The following is a 16,838-nucleotide window of genomic DNA, read 5'->3' as shown; positions in this document are numbered from 1 at the left end:
CAGGGACATGGTGGTCTGCTGTCTCCGGCAGGCCACCATCCCCGTGAGTGCCTAGACTCGCTATGGGGTCGCAAACTGCGACCCACCTCATTAATACTCATGAGGTGGGTCTTTGCGACCCCATAGCGAGTCGCAGAAGGTGTCTGAGACACCTTTCTGCATAGCAAATTGCGAGTTGCAAATTGCGAGTCAGAAGGACTCGCAATTTGCAACTCGCAATTTGCTGTCTACCTACATCTGGCCCAAGGTGCCTAAGGAGGTTGCGCTGAAGGCATGCTAGAACACCTGATTCACACAGCTGGGAGCCTCTTGCGCTCTCAAAACGAGTTCAGCGGGGGCTGCAATTAAAGTATCAAGCTCATGAAGCTTTGCATGGATGGCTACAGCTTCCAGACTTGACAACTGGAGGATTTAGGGAACAAAAAAAAGTGACTACGGCTAAAAGTAAAACCTTTCACTGCAGTGAGAACAGGCTTCTATTTGACTGGAAATGTCCTCTCAGCTGCCAAGAAAGCCAACGTTGTCCCATTCTGGGCTTTAAGCACCAAAATCTTCAGTTTTGACAGGACACATCTGACTTTGAGGAACCCTTGCCAGTGATTTCCCTGCACCTTGCTCCCCTGAAAGAATTTTACTACCATTTCAAAGACGAGGTCTGATTTAGTGTTTGGCAGCTGGGGTTCTTAGTCACAAATGTGACAGATATCCTTTCTGCCTTATTACAAGTGCATTATATCTAGGTTTCCCAGTTTTCAATTAAAACCAACCATAACTGATAAAACATCACTGAAGGGAATATTTCATTTTCAGTAGAAACTGGCAAGAACCAGAATTTGCTTCACTTTTACTGCTTTAGTGCACTGTGGATTCAAAGCAATAAAACTGCAGCCTCTAAGTAAATTTCTTTCATGGACATTCTCTCAATGTCTCACTCCGTCCACAGTGAGCCACTTTACAGGACCATTTGACCACCCAAAAAGGCCCTGGAACCTAATTCCACTTCTACTTGGGAACATAGTTAAACTCATGTGCCTTCAGCTTACTGTTCCCTCTCTGTTGTTGTGTGGGGCCAGCAGTTTTGTAGCTGAATTCTGAGTAGGAGCCTAGAAAGAGCACACAAAGCTTCATCCCACCTTATTTACTGGCAGTGATACTAAACTTTGCTTTCTGAAAAATTAGGTGGCAAGATTCACTGTGACCCAATACTTGTGTTCTTAGTTTTATATGGTAATGGTCTAAACAGCATGCCTTTAGGAGCCTTAGCTCCTCATACAGAAGAACAAGGTCCATATCATGAATAACTTTGGCAATTATGTGGCGGCCCAAAAGAGGCCTATCATCTGTTTTGCTGCAGCTGGGCTGCCTACAGTGCATTCATTAACTCAGTAAACCTACAAGTTAGTGTATGACCTACAGACAGTGCTGCTCAGAATAATTAAGAGACTACCATAGGTCTTTGTTCCCAAATATGTGCTGCAGACAGCACAATTTGAGGAAGAATACATGGATGGATCAGTTCTGAGCCTGCATACTGAAGGAGATCGCATTTATCACACAACCCCAGATCACCTAGTTCAATTTAAATTTTCATTCCTACTGCCTCTAAGTCAAAAGGAGGCTTCACACCTATGGTGCTGAAACAAGGCCTGACACTTGATAAAATCACCTGTACAAACTATGGTGACATTTTCAATACAAAATTTGAATTTTGAATGTTCTTTTCAATTGGAAAATACACTAGCACAGTGAATGGTGACAGGAGCTCAGTTCCCACACCTGGTTTCCAATAAACAAAAACCCACATATGTGGTAAAAATCAAATTGTAGTGGTTCATATAGTCACTTTCAAATAATCTTCAAGATGCAATAATCACGGCCTAATAACATGGCATAAACTTCATTCATTGTGTGAACTGACCATGCAAATAACTCAAGGCATCCTGCAGGTCAAACGTTTTCTCTACTACTTCAGCTGCTTCTTTGTCCACCAGAAGAGTTTGCAATCACTAAAGACCCTTGGCCTAACTGTATGCACATTAATTGCTCAGCAGATTTCTACCCTAGGTCCATGTTGAGCAGGAATAGTCCCGAAATACCAAATGTATTAGCCAACTACTCTCTTGCTATCTTGAGACAAAGAACAGGATAGCTTGACAGTGTCTTGCACTAACAACACTGAAACCCCACAATATATATAACATGGTCCACCCAGTTCAGTATCGAAGGTTGGAGGAGCATGAAGGTGTGTGTTAAATGCTCACCAATGACCTTTTATATTGCTGCAATCAAAACTTATGATGCACAAACCTATCAGCATTCATGCTGATCCTGGGAATGGGGTGGGGCTGGACTGCAAGGAAGGGGAGTGCTGGGAAAAGTGACAGGCAGTGTAAACAAGCGAAATAATAGAAAGTTACTTGGAAGAGCAAATTCAAAGAAAGGGTTCAGAGAAGGGCAATAGGAACAGGAAATGAAATTAAAAGCAACAGTCTTTAAAAGCAATGGAAAAAACATGACCATGAATTCTTCAGGTGCAAAATAGACTAAACTCTGATATTGGCAGATTTTTACATTTTTTTAAAAACATTGGAAAACACTGAAAAAAACGCAATGGGATTTCACAACAAAATGAAACTGAAGACAGGAAAACCCAATTATATTCAATGACATTTGTAAAGAGATGGATGGGATATTTGTCACGTTTATGATGGAGAACCCACCCGCCAAACTCCAAATGAGCCCCCAGATATGAAGATACAATCTTTGGGTTGAAAGACCTGCGAGGTGCTTTCGATCTCTGCTCCATCAGAGTCAGCTTGAAATTTCACCTAGGTACTGGTCCACCATGAACTGTTGTGTTTCAATATCACCTTATTTTTCTAGGCACCTTTTGCTTTAACAGTTTAATAATTCCTATTGCCGGTTTCTTTTATCCTTTTTTGATGGAACTTTTGCTCAATACATTTTTTTCTCTTTTTCTGTGTTAAATTGGAAATTTTATCATGTTTTATTTTCAAACTGACTACATTCAAACCGTTTGTTTAACTTCTTAGTAAGGCTGTGGCAAGTGGACACAGGAAATTACTCTGAGTACGGAGTCGTATGTGAACTGCAGTATGTATTTACCACCACGTACTTTTATGACCATTGTGTTTGGCTCCAATGAGCACCATTGTGTTCTTGCTGGACTGCCGTTTAAAAGCACTGCAGTATTAAATTAAAGGACAAATCAAAATGCTTGGTCATAATGTAAAATCTATTTTTGAATGTGACATAAGAGACACTTAAATTTTGCTCTGCAAGCCAACAAGGATCGGTGCCTAATAAATAAAGGTTTAAAATGTATATATGAAGGAAAACTATGCTTCCACAGTGAATAGTTTTAAAAAGCTGTTTATCACATTGTGCGCAAAGCTGCATTTCATGAGTAGACCTAAATATGAATAATATCTTCATTTCTGATCCGCGAGTTGAGTCCTCTAATAAAAGTGATTTTCCATTTGTTATTAAAAATGTAATTCAGTGGTGTTCATAGAAAGTTTTAGAACTCAGGTTTTCGATTGACTGAGATATGTAGCCTGATAAAGCAGGAATCACATTCCTAGTCAGGGTAAGTCACAAGCACACCCTAAATTAACCTGTGCTCACCCTCTGGTAGCTTGACACAGAGCAGTCAGGCTTAATGTGAGAATCAATGCATAAAGTATTTGTGCAACACTTCAAACAGTAAAACACTACACAAAATGATCCTGCACCAGGTTAGAACAATAGAACTTCATTTAATAAAATAAAATAGTGCTAAGAAACAAGAAGTGCAAACCAGGAATATCTGGTTGCGCGAGCCAAGGCAAAGTGAAAAGTTCAGGCCATCTGCTATGGAGGGCGGGCAAGCTAAAGGGACCCTGTTGGCCCCACTGAACAAAAGTACCTTAATCCTGGTTGGTCAACATCCAAGATGCAGGGAGCAGGCTAAAGCGATTCGTCAATGTCGATCTCTACAGTGGTGGCAATGCGTTGATCCTTCTCACTCAGTGGTGAAGATGCGTCAATACTCTCCATGCAACAGTGGCGATGAGTCATTTCCGAGATGCACCTGTTCTGAAGGCGAAACGGTGAGGTTGATCTATACTGTGAGGCAATTTGTCGACTCCGATCCATACAGAGGGGCCGATGCGCCAGTTCTGATCCTCACAACAGGGGCAATGCATTGGTTATGATCCACGCAGCTGTGGCGATGTATCATATCAGCTGCAACAAACATCCTAAGCCCACTTCCAAGGGTCCAGGGCTGGGGTTGCACCACTTGGCAGGTTAGACTCATAGACTTCAATCAGTAGACCAGTCAGCTGACCCTTGGAGTCACTCTGGACTCTGGGTTGGAAAGATACAGACCAAGTCCTTCTCACTCCCAAGCAAGAGGACAGCAGGCAGCAAGTCAGCAGAGAAAAGCAGGAGTCCAGCAGAGCAGCAGTCCAGCCTAGTGTCAGGACTTATAACAGCACAGCAGTCCTTCTTCATGGCAGAGTATCAACAGGTCCAGAAGTGCACTCTGCGTACTTATAGCCAGTTTGGCCTTTTAAGTGGGGGAGACTTCAAAGACAGGCCTTTTGAAGGTCCTCTCCTGGTTGCAGACTCACTACAGGGAGTTATACACCGCTTTGTGTGGTACAGAACACAGCTTATTCAGGTGTAAGTGTGAGGTTGTGCTAAGCTCCTCCCTCCCATCCTATCCTTGATGCTCCATCAATATATAGATGGCCCATCAAGTCACAGCTAAGCTCCCATTGTGTGTGGCTGTCTAGGGGGAATAGACAAAATCCAGCTGTCCCCCCTCAGACAAGTGATCAGAGACAGGCAGCAGGCATGAAAATGCCAACTTTCTAATAGTGACATTTTTAGATCTGCAATTTAAAATCCAACTTCACCATAAGCTGTGATTTCAAATTGTGATTCCACCAAACTCGAAAATGCATCTCTTCCAGATTGTGAACTGCACCTATAAGATGTAATCAGGTAATCACAATGTTATCATAAGGGAGAGATAGGCCTTGCGGAAGTGAAAAGTAACTTTGGGAGTACTTCCCTACAAGGACATGTACAACCTAAAAGTATATGTCCTGCCTTTAAATACATTGCATCCTGCCATGTGGGGTTGTCCAGGGCCTACTTTAGGGGTGACTTATTGTATTAAAAAAGAATGTCTGGGCCTGACAACAGGGTTAAATTTGCCAGGTTGACATTGCAGTGTAAAACTGCATATACAGACTCTGAAATGGTAGGCCTGTGTAATGGTTAGAGGGCTACTTGAGTGGGTGGCACAATCAGTGCTGCAGGCCACAAGTGGAATTTCATCAACAGGCCCTGGGCACATGCAGTGCACTGTACTAGGGATTTATAAGTAAATCACATATGCAAATTGGGGGTAAACCAATATTACCATGTTTAGAGGAGAGAGCACAAGCGCTTTAGCACTGATTAGCAGTTGAAAAGTGCACAATGTCGAAAAGCCAGCACAACATTGATCAGAAAAGTGGATGAGGTAGGCAAAGAGTTAACAGACATCTGAGTTGAGGAGAAGGTCACCCTGAGGCTGTCATGTCTAACAGACATCTGATAAGGTTTATGGAAAATTAATACTGCAAATGTGTGCTTTGTGCTACCACAAAGCAAACTGGTTCAGAAGTGTTTTGCTCAGTAGTCCTGCACCATTGACTAAATACAAATCTCATGCTGGCTGTTACTTACACTTCTCCTGGAGGACAGTGGATGTGACTCTGGGAGTAGGAAGATTGTGTTGGTGTTAAGAGTGGCAGTGATTAGTAATCTTGGAGTGTACAGGTACAATTGATAACACAAGGGAACAATTTACACCTCTTGCTTCTTATGTGAAGATCCCAGTAGTGGACATTGGGAAATTAAACCATTCTTGGCTGGAGTCACTTTCACCGTCCTGGCTGTGCTCTCTTCAGGAGTGACAAACAGTTATAGCACTGACTGCATTGATGAAATCTCATAATAGTGGCTAGAAGGATGAACAATGTTCCATCAGCTGAAGGAAGGCGAGGGTCATCTTGAATGAGGGAATATGGGAATGTTTGCACCAAACTGAGATAGGAGGCAATGAAAAAGGAGGTTGGGTTTTGTAGAAAGTTTTGTGTGTAGGGAATGTTTCATTTGTTTGCTGGTGTAGAGGATGAGAATGGCAACTCACCACTAACATTCCAGAGCATTCCTGGATCTGAGAATAAAATATCGGAAGAAATTAGACCTTGCCTGCCTACTATAAGAAAGATGGACCAAGGACTCATGACTCTGCTGTCATTCAGTTGCTTCATTTGCTCTTAAAGGAACAAAGTGTTTAGCCTCCTGTCGCTGCTATGAGGACGCAAATAGGAAGCTCCTGAATAGGAAGAGGGCACAGCTGACCAGTTGGGATTGGACCTCAGAGAGTCCTGTCTGGAGAGGGGCATGATACCTACAAGTATGTACTGAAGATCTGGGGTCTATAGTGATTTTGAAAATCTAAACGTAACTACAGCCCTCAATTAAGCTTTCACAGGTGTCCCGCTGTCTGCCAGGGGAACAGTGGTAATGATCTTTGCTGTCAAAGTGGAATACCACCAACTGTATTTAGAGAAATTCAGTTTTCTGGCAGAGATCTCTATGCCTTTAGAGGAGTTTCCACTGTGGTAACTCCTCAATTGGTGTTAGACCTGACAGCCTTAGGGTGGTCACTGCTAACTTTTTGCCTGCCTCCCTCCACTTTTTAGATACTGTTTTTGCTGGTTTTAAGACTCTGCACACTTTACCACTCCTAACCAGTGCCAAAGTACATATGCTTTCTCCCTTTAAACATGGTAACATTGGATCACACCCAATTAGATTATTTAATTTACTTATAAGTCCCTAGTAAAGTGTACTATATGTGCCCAGGGCCTGTATATTAAATGCTACTAGTGGGCCTGCAGCACTGATTGTGCCACCCACTTAAGTAGCTCCTTAACCTTGTCTCAGGCCTGCCATTGCAATGCCTGTGTGTGCAGTTTCACTGCTAATTCGACTTGGCATTTAAAAGTAATTGCCAAGCCTAAAACTCCCCGTTTTCTACATATGTCATCCCTAAGGTTTGCCCTAGCTAACCCATAGGGCAGGGTGCAGTGTAGGAAACAGGAAGGACATGTACCTGTGTAGTTTACATGTCCTGTTAGTGTAAAACTCCTAAATTCATTTTTACACTGCTCTGAGGCCTGCTTCCTTCATAGGCTGACATTGGGACTACCCTCATATGTTGTTTGAATGGTAGCTGCTGATCTGAAAGGAGTAGGAAGGTCATATTTATTATGGCCAGAATGGTGGTGCAAAATCCTACTGACTGGTGAAGCTGGATATAATATTACTATTTTAGAAATGCCACTTTTAGAAAGTGAACATTTCTCTGCACTTAAATCCTTCTGTGCTTACAATCCACGTCTGGCTGGGTTTAGTTGACAGCTTCCTTGTGCATACACTCAGACACACCCCAAACACAGGATACTCAGCCTCACTTGCATACATCTGCATTTCAAATAGGTCTTACTGGGCTGGGAGGGTAGAGAGCCTGACACTTACATGTCAGGCTCTCCCTCACATGCCCCCACACAAAGGACGGCCTAATCCCCCTACTGGGACCCTGGCAGACAAGATTGAACTGAAAGGGGACCTGGTGCACTTCTAAGCCAGTCTCTGAAGCCTCCCCCACTTCAAAGGCACATTTGGGTATTTAAAGAGGGCCTTCTGCCCCTACCAACTCAGACACTTCCTGGAGAAGAGAACCTGAACCAGAACATGCATCCGGCCAACAAGAACTGCCTGGCTGCCCAAAGGACTCACCTGACTGCTTGCTGTGAAGGAGTGCTGCCTTTGAGAAGTGCTCTCCAAGGGCTTGGATAGAGCTTGCCTCCTGCTCCCTGAAGTCTCAGGACCAAAAAGACTTCAAGAACGTCTCCTTGTGTGGCGAAAACCGATGCACAGCTTGCCAGAAACGACGCACAGCCTGCACCGCTGTGAAAAATTCACTGCTCGCCGAACCGGAATGACGCAGCCTGACTTCACAAGAGAAGATCGACGCCGTGCCAGCATAGCGACCGGGAATTCGACGCATGGCCCACTGGATTGATGCACAGTCGAGCCAGAACGACGCAACCCAACTTCCAGAGAGGAATCGAGGCAGTGCCAGGCCGTGCAGTAGAAATTTTCATGCAAGGCCCACCGGATCGACGCAGCCCCTTTGACTTCGTCCTGTCAACGCCGAAAATCCACTCATCATCCCCGGGGCATCCGAAAACCAGGCAAACCAAACAGGATCCATGACCGAGCGCCGGAAATCGACGCTCAGCCATCCCTGTGTGAAAACGAAATGACACATCGCCATGTGCGGCCTGAGAAATCGACGCACACCCCCTTCTTTTCCACCCATCTCCTCCTCTGTGGGTCTTTGTGGAGATTCTGAATGTGAACCAGGTACTTTGTGCTTGAAAGAGACATTTACTGCTTTTAAAAGACTAAAGACACTTTATATCACTTTTACAGTGATATCTCAACATATACTTATTGCATCTTAATCGTTTTGACCTGCATTTTATCAGATAAATATTATATATTTTTCTAAACACTGTGTGGTGTATTTTTGTGGTGCTATACTGTGTTATTGCATGATTGAGTGCACAAATACTTTGCACATTGCCTTCTAATTTACGCCTGACTGCTCAGTGCCAAGCTACCAGAGGGTGGGCACAGGATACTTTTGACTGTGTGTGACTTACCCTGACTAGAGTGAGGGTCATTGCGTGGACAGGGGGTAACCTGACTGCCAACCAAACACTCCATTTCTAACAATCAGCATTGAGATTCTTCTGAGTGGCACTATGTTTCATGAAGCTGCTCAGCAAATGTTTTGTTTTACAAATGCAAACTCACAAAATAAGAGTTTGTTTTTATGAAACAAATATATGGCCAAAGCACACTTGAAGTTATTTTTGTTTTCACTGGGTGTGGGGGTCATCTTTCTTTTTTGCTGCTTTGGGACAACCAGGTTTTTCCTGGCGGTCCTGAAGAGAAACAAAGAGCATCAGATAGTTTGTTCTAAAAAGGGTGGATGGTTTGGTGTACTTACACTGATGCCCCCAAGTCCATCAATCCATCAGTTTAGGGTTTCCAGTGAGGAGCCAGCGGAGGCACCACTGGCAGAAACATGACTCTAAAAAGAGTAGATAGATCATCAGTTTGGTCTGCAGGATGCATCCCCCAAGCTCTTAATGAGGGTTTAAGTCTGAAATTAAACCTTGTAAGCAGACAAGGTGGCAAATCTACATCAGTGGAGAGTTACTTTGGTACTATGAAATCTTACTTTGCTTCACCCAGAGATTTTGATACCAAAGTTGAACGCTTTAGTGGGAGCTGACAATGACAGCCAATTACAAAGGATCCTTGCCCTCCAACCCTGCCCAACAGAAGAACTTAGAGAAACAAATGAAAAATATATATTTAGTGCAACACTTTTGGCTTTCCTGACCACTCTTCCATGACAGTCATCCTGATTTAGCATTTTTGTCCCAGTCAAGCTGTGACTTTCTATTACACCTTGTATTTTCTTGGTGCTTTTTAACCTAAAATTTAAAAAAAGATCTCTCAAGTTCCTCGATTATTAAGGTGTCCTTTTACTAATTCCATTGTTCATAGTTTATCTAAATTGCTTGGGGCTTTTATTTTGTTCTGTTTCTACTTTTGCATTCAAATAAACATGTACTTGTCTGAGGTATTACGAGCTGCTTGTGCCACAGCTATCAGGGTTAAGTAGAGATTCTCTTAGTACTCGGTTTTGACCTAACCATATAACACATCTTAGTTACTATGTGTAAACCATCCAAAATTAATACCTAATTTCTGACAGTGCACTACTGTGCTGTCCAAGCTCCTGTGGCATGGGAGAAATTCAACTAAGAGTCGCAAAACTCCTAACAGTGAGCAATTGGATATGGTTAAATAACCTTTCATTCCTTATAGCTAGTGTTGTCAACTGGTTTCTCTTTACCATGAAGGATTTCAATAATACATCCTCTATTCCCTATTTGTGGCAGCCATACACACGTCTTAATGCTCTGGTCTGAAGGTTTTTAAGAGCAACCATTGTCCTTTCGTGTTTAATATAATACACCCTGTGGGATGCTAACCAAGTGCTCGCTCTGAACTGATTAGTTGGGTAAGGATCCCCTCTATTTAAAGCTCTTCACCAGTACATGTATCATTTTTAAATAAAGGCTCAGATATTTGCCTAGGATTTTTCACCTGGGAGTTTTTGTTGCTTACTAGCATGGATAATATCCCCTACAATCCTGTATTACAAACTCCAGACATTTGACCACAGGGTTAGTTGTGTAACCCCTTCAAAGCTGTCTCACTTCCTTCGTTACTTCAAGTGGTTGGCAATGCTCTGTTAGGTGGTAGGTAATAGATATAATTTTTAAGCACGTGCTCTCATGCTCTCATTCTAAGAAATGGTTCACAAGACATCCTCAAATCAGCTGACTTGGTGCATGCTTATTTTAAAATGATCTACTTGGTTGGTTGTTTTTGTTCATATTGCCCTTCTGGTTTGGGCTCTTTGGAAAGGCTGCCTGGATGCTTTTCCCTCTTTGGAGAGAGGTGGCCTCTATTTTGTGCTCAGAGATCACATGACTATAGAATGAAGTGATTTGATTGGGCAAGCCAGTTCTCTGTGTCCTGAAAAGGAAGACCACACCCAGTTTCCTTTTATTTTCACCTCCAGTGCTGTTTCCAGAGAGTTCTTTTGGAGCTGCAGATCAACTCAAATTGGAGGTGACGGGCTGAACACTGAGAGGGGGACCACGAGTCCCAGACTGCTTTTGGCCCGAGGGGGAGGCCATTTTCTTGCTCCAGCTGCCCCAATCACCTGCCAGTAAGCGCTGTAAAGCGCCTGAGGGACATCGCAGCGCGGGATGCGATGAACACTGAGAGGCAGACTATGAGTCCCATACTGCTTTTAGCCCCTGGAGGCAGCTATTTTCTTGCTCACGCTGTCCCCTCTCACCTGCCAGCAAGGGCTATAAAGCGCCAGGGGGACATCGCAGCATAGGACGCGCAACACGGAGAGGGGGACTACGAGTCCCAGACTGCTTTTGGCCCCAGGAGGCGGCAATTTTCTTGCTCCAGTTACCCCACTCACCTGCCAGCAAGCGCTATAAAGTGCCAGGGGGACATCGCAGTGTGGGATGCGCTGAACACTGAGAGGGGGACTACAAGTCCCTGACTGCTTTTGCCCTCAGGAGGGGGCCATTTTCTTGCTCCAGCTGCCCCCACTCACCTGCCAGCAAGTGCTATGAAGCTCCAGGGCGACATCACAGCGCAGGACACGCTGAACACTGAGAGGGGTTCTACGAGTCCCAGACTGCTTTTGGCCCCAGGAGGCGGCCATTTTCTTGCTCCAGCTGCCCCCACTCACCTGCCAGCAACAGCTACAAAGCGACAGGGGGACATCGCAATGCAGAACGTGTGTGGGCTGCGCTCGAACAAAGCCCGGGCCAAGGGCGGGCCAACCACGCCCTTCGGAGCAGAAGGAGGATGAGCTGGGCCACTCCTTTAACATGTATCATCAAGCAGGCCTTGTTGGTACTCTACATCACTTTACATTGTATTGCTGTATTCTTCCTCTGGGTTCTATTGCACATAAGTCAAAATGGGCAAAAGTAAGGTGAGCGCTATGACTTTTTCTAAAGATACTAACCACACAGTTTCCATAGTATCATACCTTACCACGGCCATGACCGCACTTAACACCGAAATTGAATCGGTCGAATAAAGACTGGTAATATCAAGAAAAATACCAGTTTCCTCACCCCTCCCATGTCCAAGACAAGTAACACCGTAACTATGGGAGGGGAGGAGGGCGGGACCCCCCTGAAGGCTAGTAAAACAATGACGGGGCACAAGATATCAAGCATACACAGGGAGTGTGTCCTGCAGGACGAACTAAACATCTCCTCTGGTAGAGAAGACAACCTCTCCATTAGTGATAAAGATGCCATTGTGTGTGTGGAAGATACTGGTTCTCCCCCTTTAAAACGGAAGAAGTCCACCCCTGAGAATTGGAGCATGTCCAAGCCAAAAGCCTCCAAATCTAACGGGTCTAAGTGGGGCAATTCCCTGGCCTGTAAGCCATCTATAGCTGTGAAAAAACATAGGATGCAACCTTTGGGTCCCCAAGATACTGAGGCCAATTGTGGGTACAAAGCCTACATGGAATCCTTGTTAGAGAAAGCCCTTAAACCTCTAGTAAACTTGCTGCAGAGTATAGACTCCACACTAAAATACTTACTAGAATCCACAAAGTGTGGCCTAACCCTTACCCCGAACACAGAGCCGGACACTGTGGTCTGTCCCTCAGGTCCAGCACCAGAATATTGTACTGCGGTACGTCATAAGGGCCAACATCCTAGATTAGGAGGACTGAATAAGCTTTTGAGCAGCCCACCAATTGCAGTGCAATTCCAGCTAAATCTTCATCTCCACCTCTAGGGAATAATGGGAGAGGACAGGCCCCTGAGAGTACAGGGCTGATGGAGTTTAAAGCACACAATCTACCTATGGGAAAGAACCTACAAATTCTCCAACTCCCACCTCAATGTACCCCTTATGTAATCGTGTTGAAAAATGTCCCGCCCCTATCACTCAATACTAACGAGCAGGATGACCAACTCAAAAATAAAGTAGTCCATTGGCTACATAAAACACTGGTGGAGGAAAACAGTGAGTGCCTTTGAAGTGGTATTATTGGAGTAAGGAGGGTACTTTGGCTGAGTAACAGTAAGAAAAGCCTCCCAGGTTATTGTGTGGTAGTAAATTTTAAAAACCCACAGCAGGTAGAATGGATACTCAAGCAGTGTGAAACTGTGCAGGAAAGTAATGTCAACATCCAGGCTGTACCACTGGGCTATTTTTATCAGCCACCTAAGGGCGTCGGCAGCAACCCTTGTAATGCCTCTAAATTTTCTGTCCCCACTCAGAACCGATATAGTTCTCTTGGCCATTGTCTAGATGAAATTGATTGACTTAGAGAGAGTGACAGGCCTTTGACTTTGACCCATTCGCTCACTCTGACACAAATGATGAATGCAGACATAATCGTAACTGCAGTCACCCTCAAAATAGTCCTGCTAGTGGGGGCATGGGTGAACACAAATTCAGAAAAGAAAACCCTTTCAACCAGAATTTGGAAGTTGAGAGTTTTGATATACAGGGGCAAAATTCCATTTCACAGCATGCAGGGGCTGAAAGATCTTCCTCACAGCAGTGGCAGATACTTTTTTGGAATGTAGCAGGTATTGGGGATAAACACCACATTTATGATTGGCTCGCCTTGTTAGAAAACAAGCAGGTGGTTTGCCTCCAACAAACATGGGCCAATAGAGCGATTTATATCAATGGGTTTCAGTCAGTCACAAACCTGACTAAGCGAAAACCTGTCGGGCGCAGCAGTGGGGGGCTGATGATGCTGATCAACATCACCTCAGGCGCTAGGGTAACTAATTGTAGAACTGACTCCCCTTACTATCAACTAGTGTTGCTGTCCATGAAGGGCAGCCCGTTAATGCACCTAGTCAATTTTTACCATAATTATTTTGTGAGATCTAATGTTGAGATTATACACGCCCTAGAGAAAGTCATCGAGGAAATGGTTTGTTGTTTGGATAAGGATTTCATAATTATATGGGGTGGGTATTTCAATGTCTCCCTTTGTTCCACAGGGGATGATAGGATATTACTTTCATTTGGGAGGAGGGTCTGTAATTGATCATGTAATGATATCAAGGTCCTGGATGGACAAACTTGGTGTTTTTAAGGTTGTGCCACTCTACCAACCTAATCTCCCAAAATCAAACTTGTCAAATGGTTTGATAAATCAACCACTCACACCCATTCATATCTCATACGGGTATTAAAATCCACTCCGAGAAACAAATCATAGGTCACGAAATGCAGGGCTGAGTACAAGAAGGCAGTTTCAGCTAGGAAGAAAGTGATAAGAAAAGAAGCACAGGAGAAATTTACCATTGCCTCAGCTATTAATGACGGGCCACAATTCTGTAAAGTTGTCAATACCACTATTTATTTTAGCTCTCATACCAACAAATATGTTGAGGTACACATCTCAGAGCAGAGATGGGTCAGTCACTTTACAAAGCTGTATGAAGGTCTATTGGATGACTGCGAAATGGCTGTCGTAAATGCCCCTGCCATGCTTGGCATTGAGGAACTGTCTATTGACCTGAATTATGTCATACTGGCTATTAAGGGCTCATTGTCAGATAAGGCCCTAGGGCCAGAAGGGCTCCCAGCTGATCTCTTTAAGTATAACATTGATCTTTGGTCTCCAATTTTGGTAAACGTTTTCAGAGCTGTGTCAAACTCTGTCCTTCCTCCTTCATGGTCCAGTGCCATTATTGTCCAGATTTTTAAGAAGGGACACCGTAGTGATCCTCCTTGTTATTGTCCAATTTCTCTGATTGACGCCACCACAAAGATTTTTGGGAGAATCCTCCTGGATCATTTGGAAGCCTGGGCTCTTGACAATAACATAATTTCCACTTCTCAGTTTGGTTTCAGGAAGGCGGTGGGGACAGTCAACCAATGTTTGAACCTCCACCTGATCAGAAAGGGTGAAGCAAGGGTGTCTTTATTTTGCATTTATGGATCTAACTGCAGCTTTTGATAATGTGGACAGAAGCAAATTATGGGCAATGCTAACCTATAAAGGTGCTAATCCAAACATAGTGTCCCTGCTGGCCCAACTTCACAGTGATGTGGAAGCTAAGGTCAGATTTAGGCAAGAGGGGCAATGGACCAGCCCATTTAAGGTTAGGAAAGGGGTAAGACATGGTTGTGTTCTTGCACCCTTCCTCTTCACGTTCTATATAAATGGTCTAGAGGAAGCTCTGATTGACAAAAATGCAGATCCCCTAAGATTGCCGACAGACCACAACCGGTATTAATTCATATCGATGATTGTGTCCTGATGGCACGAACTGGAAGGGGCCGTCAAAAACTTTTAAACAGATTTGTGGATTTCATGACAGCCTTGGTATTGTCCTCAAACAAAACAAAATCATATACTATGATCTGTGGCTGCCTAGGAACTAGAGTCCCTCAGTTTTATATTGAAGGCATCCAACTGAGCAGTGTGAATACCTTCACGTATTTGGGGATTCCCTTTGATAATGGGTCTACCTAGAAGCACCTTAGAGAAATTAGGGTCACACAATACAAGCAAGCACTGGCAGCTTCACACAAATTCATTATCAAACTAGACTGTGCACCACTAAAGCCCATCACCACCATCTATAAGGCAAGGCCTACATCGATTGTCAGATATGGAGCTGGGGTATGGGGCTATACGGGCGCATCATCTCTGCAAATAAGAGAAAAAAAAAATCTGAAAAGTTTACTCTCACAGAGTGTTCCTGCTACAATTCCCCATGCAGAATTAGGTCTCCGTTTTCTGGAGGACTTGATTAGGTTTGCCCCTTTAGCCCTCTGGATGTCTGTTTGGACTAGGCTGAAAGCAGCTCTTACTCAGACACTGCTTATGGACTGCATGAGGCTGGATGGAGTACAGAGATTGTCCCTGGGTTATGTACAATAAAGGGTCCCTGAGCGTTCTTAGCAGATCAGACTTATTCTTTAACCCTGGGGCCATAGTCAAGCAGGACATCCCAGTAGTAAAAAATGAATTTCAGGAGAAATTGGCTACTGATAGAGAGAGGCACGATTTGGGGACAGGGATGGTCATGGCTTATCTTCCCTTATGTACCACATACAAAATCGAACCCTATCTTTCAACTGTCCGGCAGCACCATAGATTTTTCCTGACAAGTTTTCGCCTTGGTCGGACTCATTTTTAAGTGGCTTATCCCTGCTAAGGTGTACTGCAACAGGGACCTAGGGGCATATTTATACTCCGTTTGTGCCGAAATTGCGTCGTTTTTTTTTACGCAATTTCGACGCAAAACTAACTCCATATTTATACTTTGGCGTTAGACGCGTCTAGCGCCAAAGTCCATGGAGTTAGCGTCATTTTTTAGCGTGGACACCTACTTTGCGTTAATTATATGCAAGGTAGGCGTTCCCGTCTAAAAAATCGACTCCGAGGCATGTGCGTCGGATTTATACTCCCGGGCAAAAATCACGTACGGCCGCTTTTGCGCCGTTTTTTAGCGCCTGCAAAAGGCAGGCGTTAAGGAACCTGTGGGTTCTGAAGGAGCCCAGAGGTGCCCTCCCATGCCCCCAGGGACACCCCCTGTCACCCTTGCCCACCCCAGGAGGACACCCAAGGCTGGAGGGACCCATCCCAGGGACATTAAGGTAAGTTCAGGTAAGTATTTTTTTTAAAAAAAATTGTGGCATAGGGGGGCCTGATTTGTGCCCCCTTACATGCCACTATGCCCAATGACCCTGCCCAGGGGACAGAAGTCCCCTGGGCATGGCCACTGGGCAAGGGGGCATGACTCCTGTCTTTGCTAAGACAGGAGTCATTTCTATGGGGGTTGGGAGTCGTAAAAAATGGCGCAAATCGGGTTGAGGCGAAAAAATTGCCTCAACCTGACTTGCCCCATTTCTTGACGCCCAAGCCCCATATCCCCCTATGCCGGCACTGCCTGGTGTACGTCGTTTTTTTTAACGCACACCAGACGGCGCCGGCGGCTTACGCCGGCTAACGTCATTCAATAAATACGGCGCCCGCATGGCGCTTCAGAATGGCGTTAGCCGGTGCTAATTTTTTTTACGCA

The sequence above is a fragment of the Pleurodeles waltl genome, chromosome 10, assembly GCF_031143425.1.
Source record: "Pleurodeles waltl isolate 20211129_DDA chromosome 10, aPleWal1.hap1.20221129, whole genome shotgun sequence".
NCBI classification, from domain to species: Eukaryota; Metazoa; Chordata; class Amphibia; order Caudata; family Salamandridae; genus Pleurodeles; species Pleurodeles waltl.
This window is presented reverse-complemented; position numbering follows the sequence as displayed.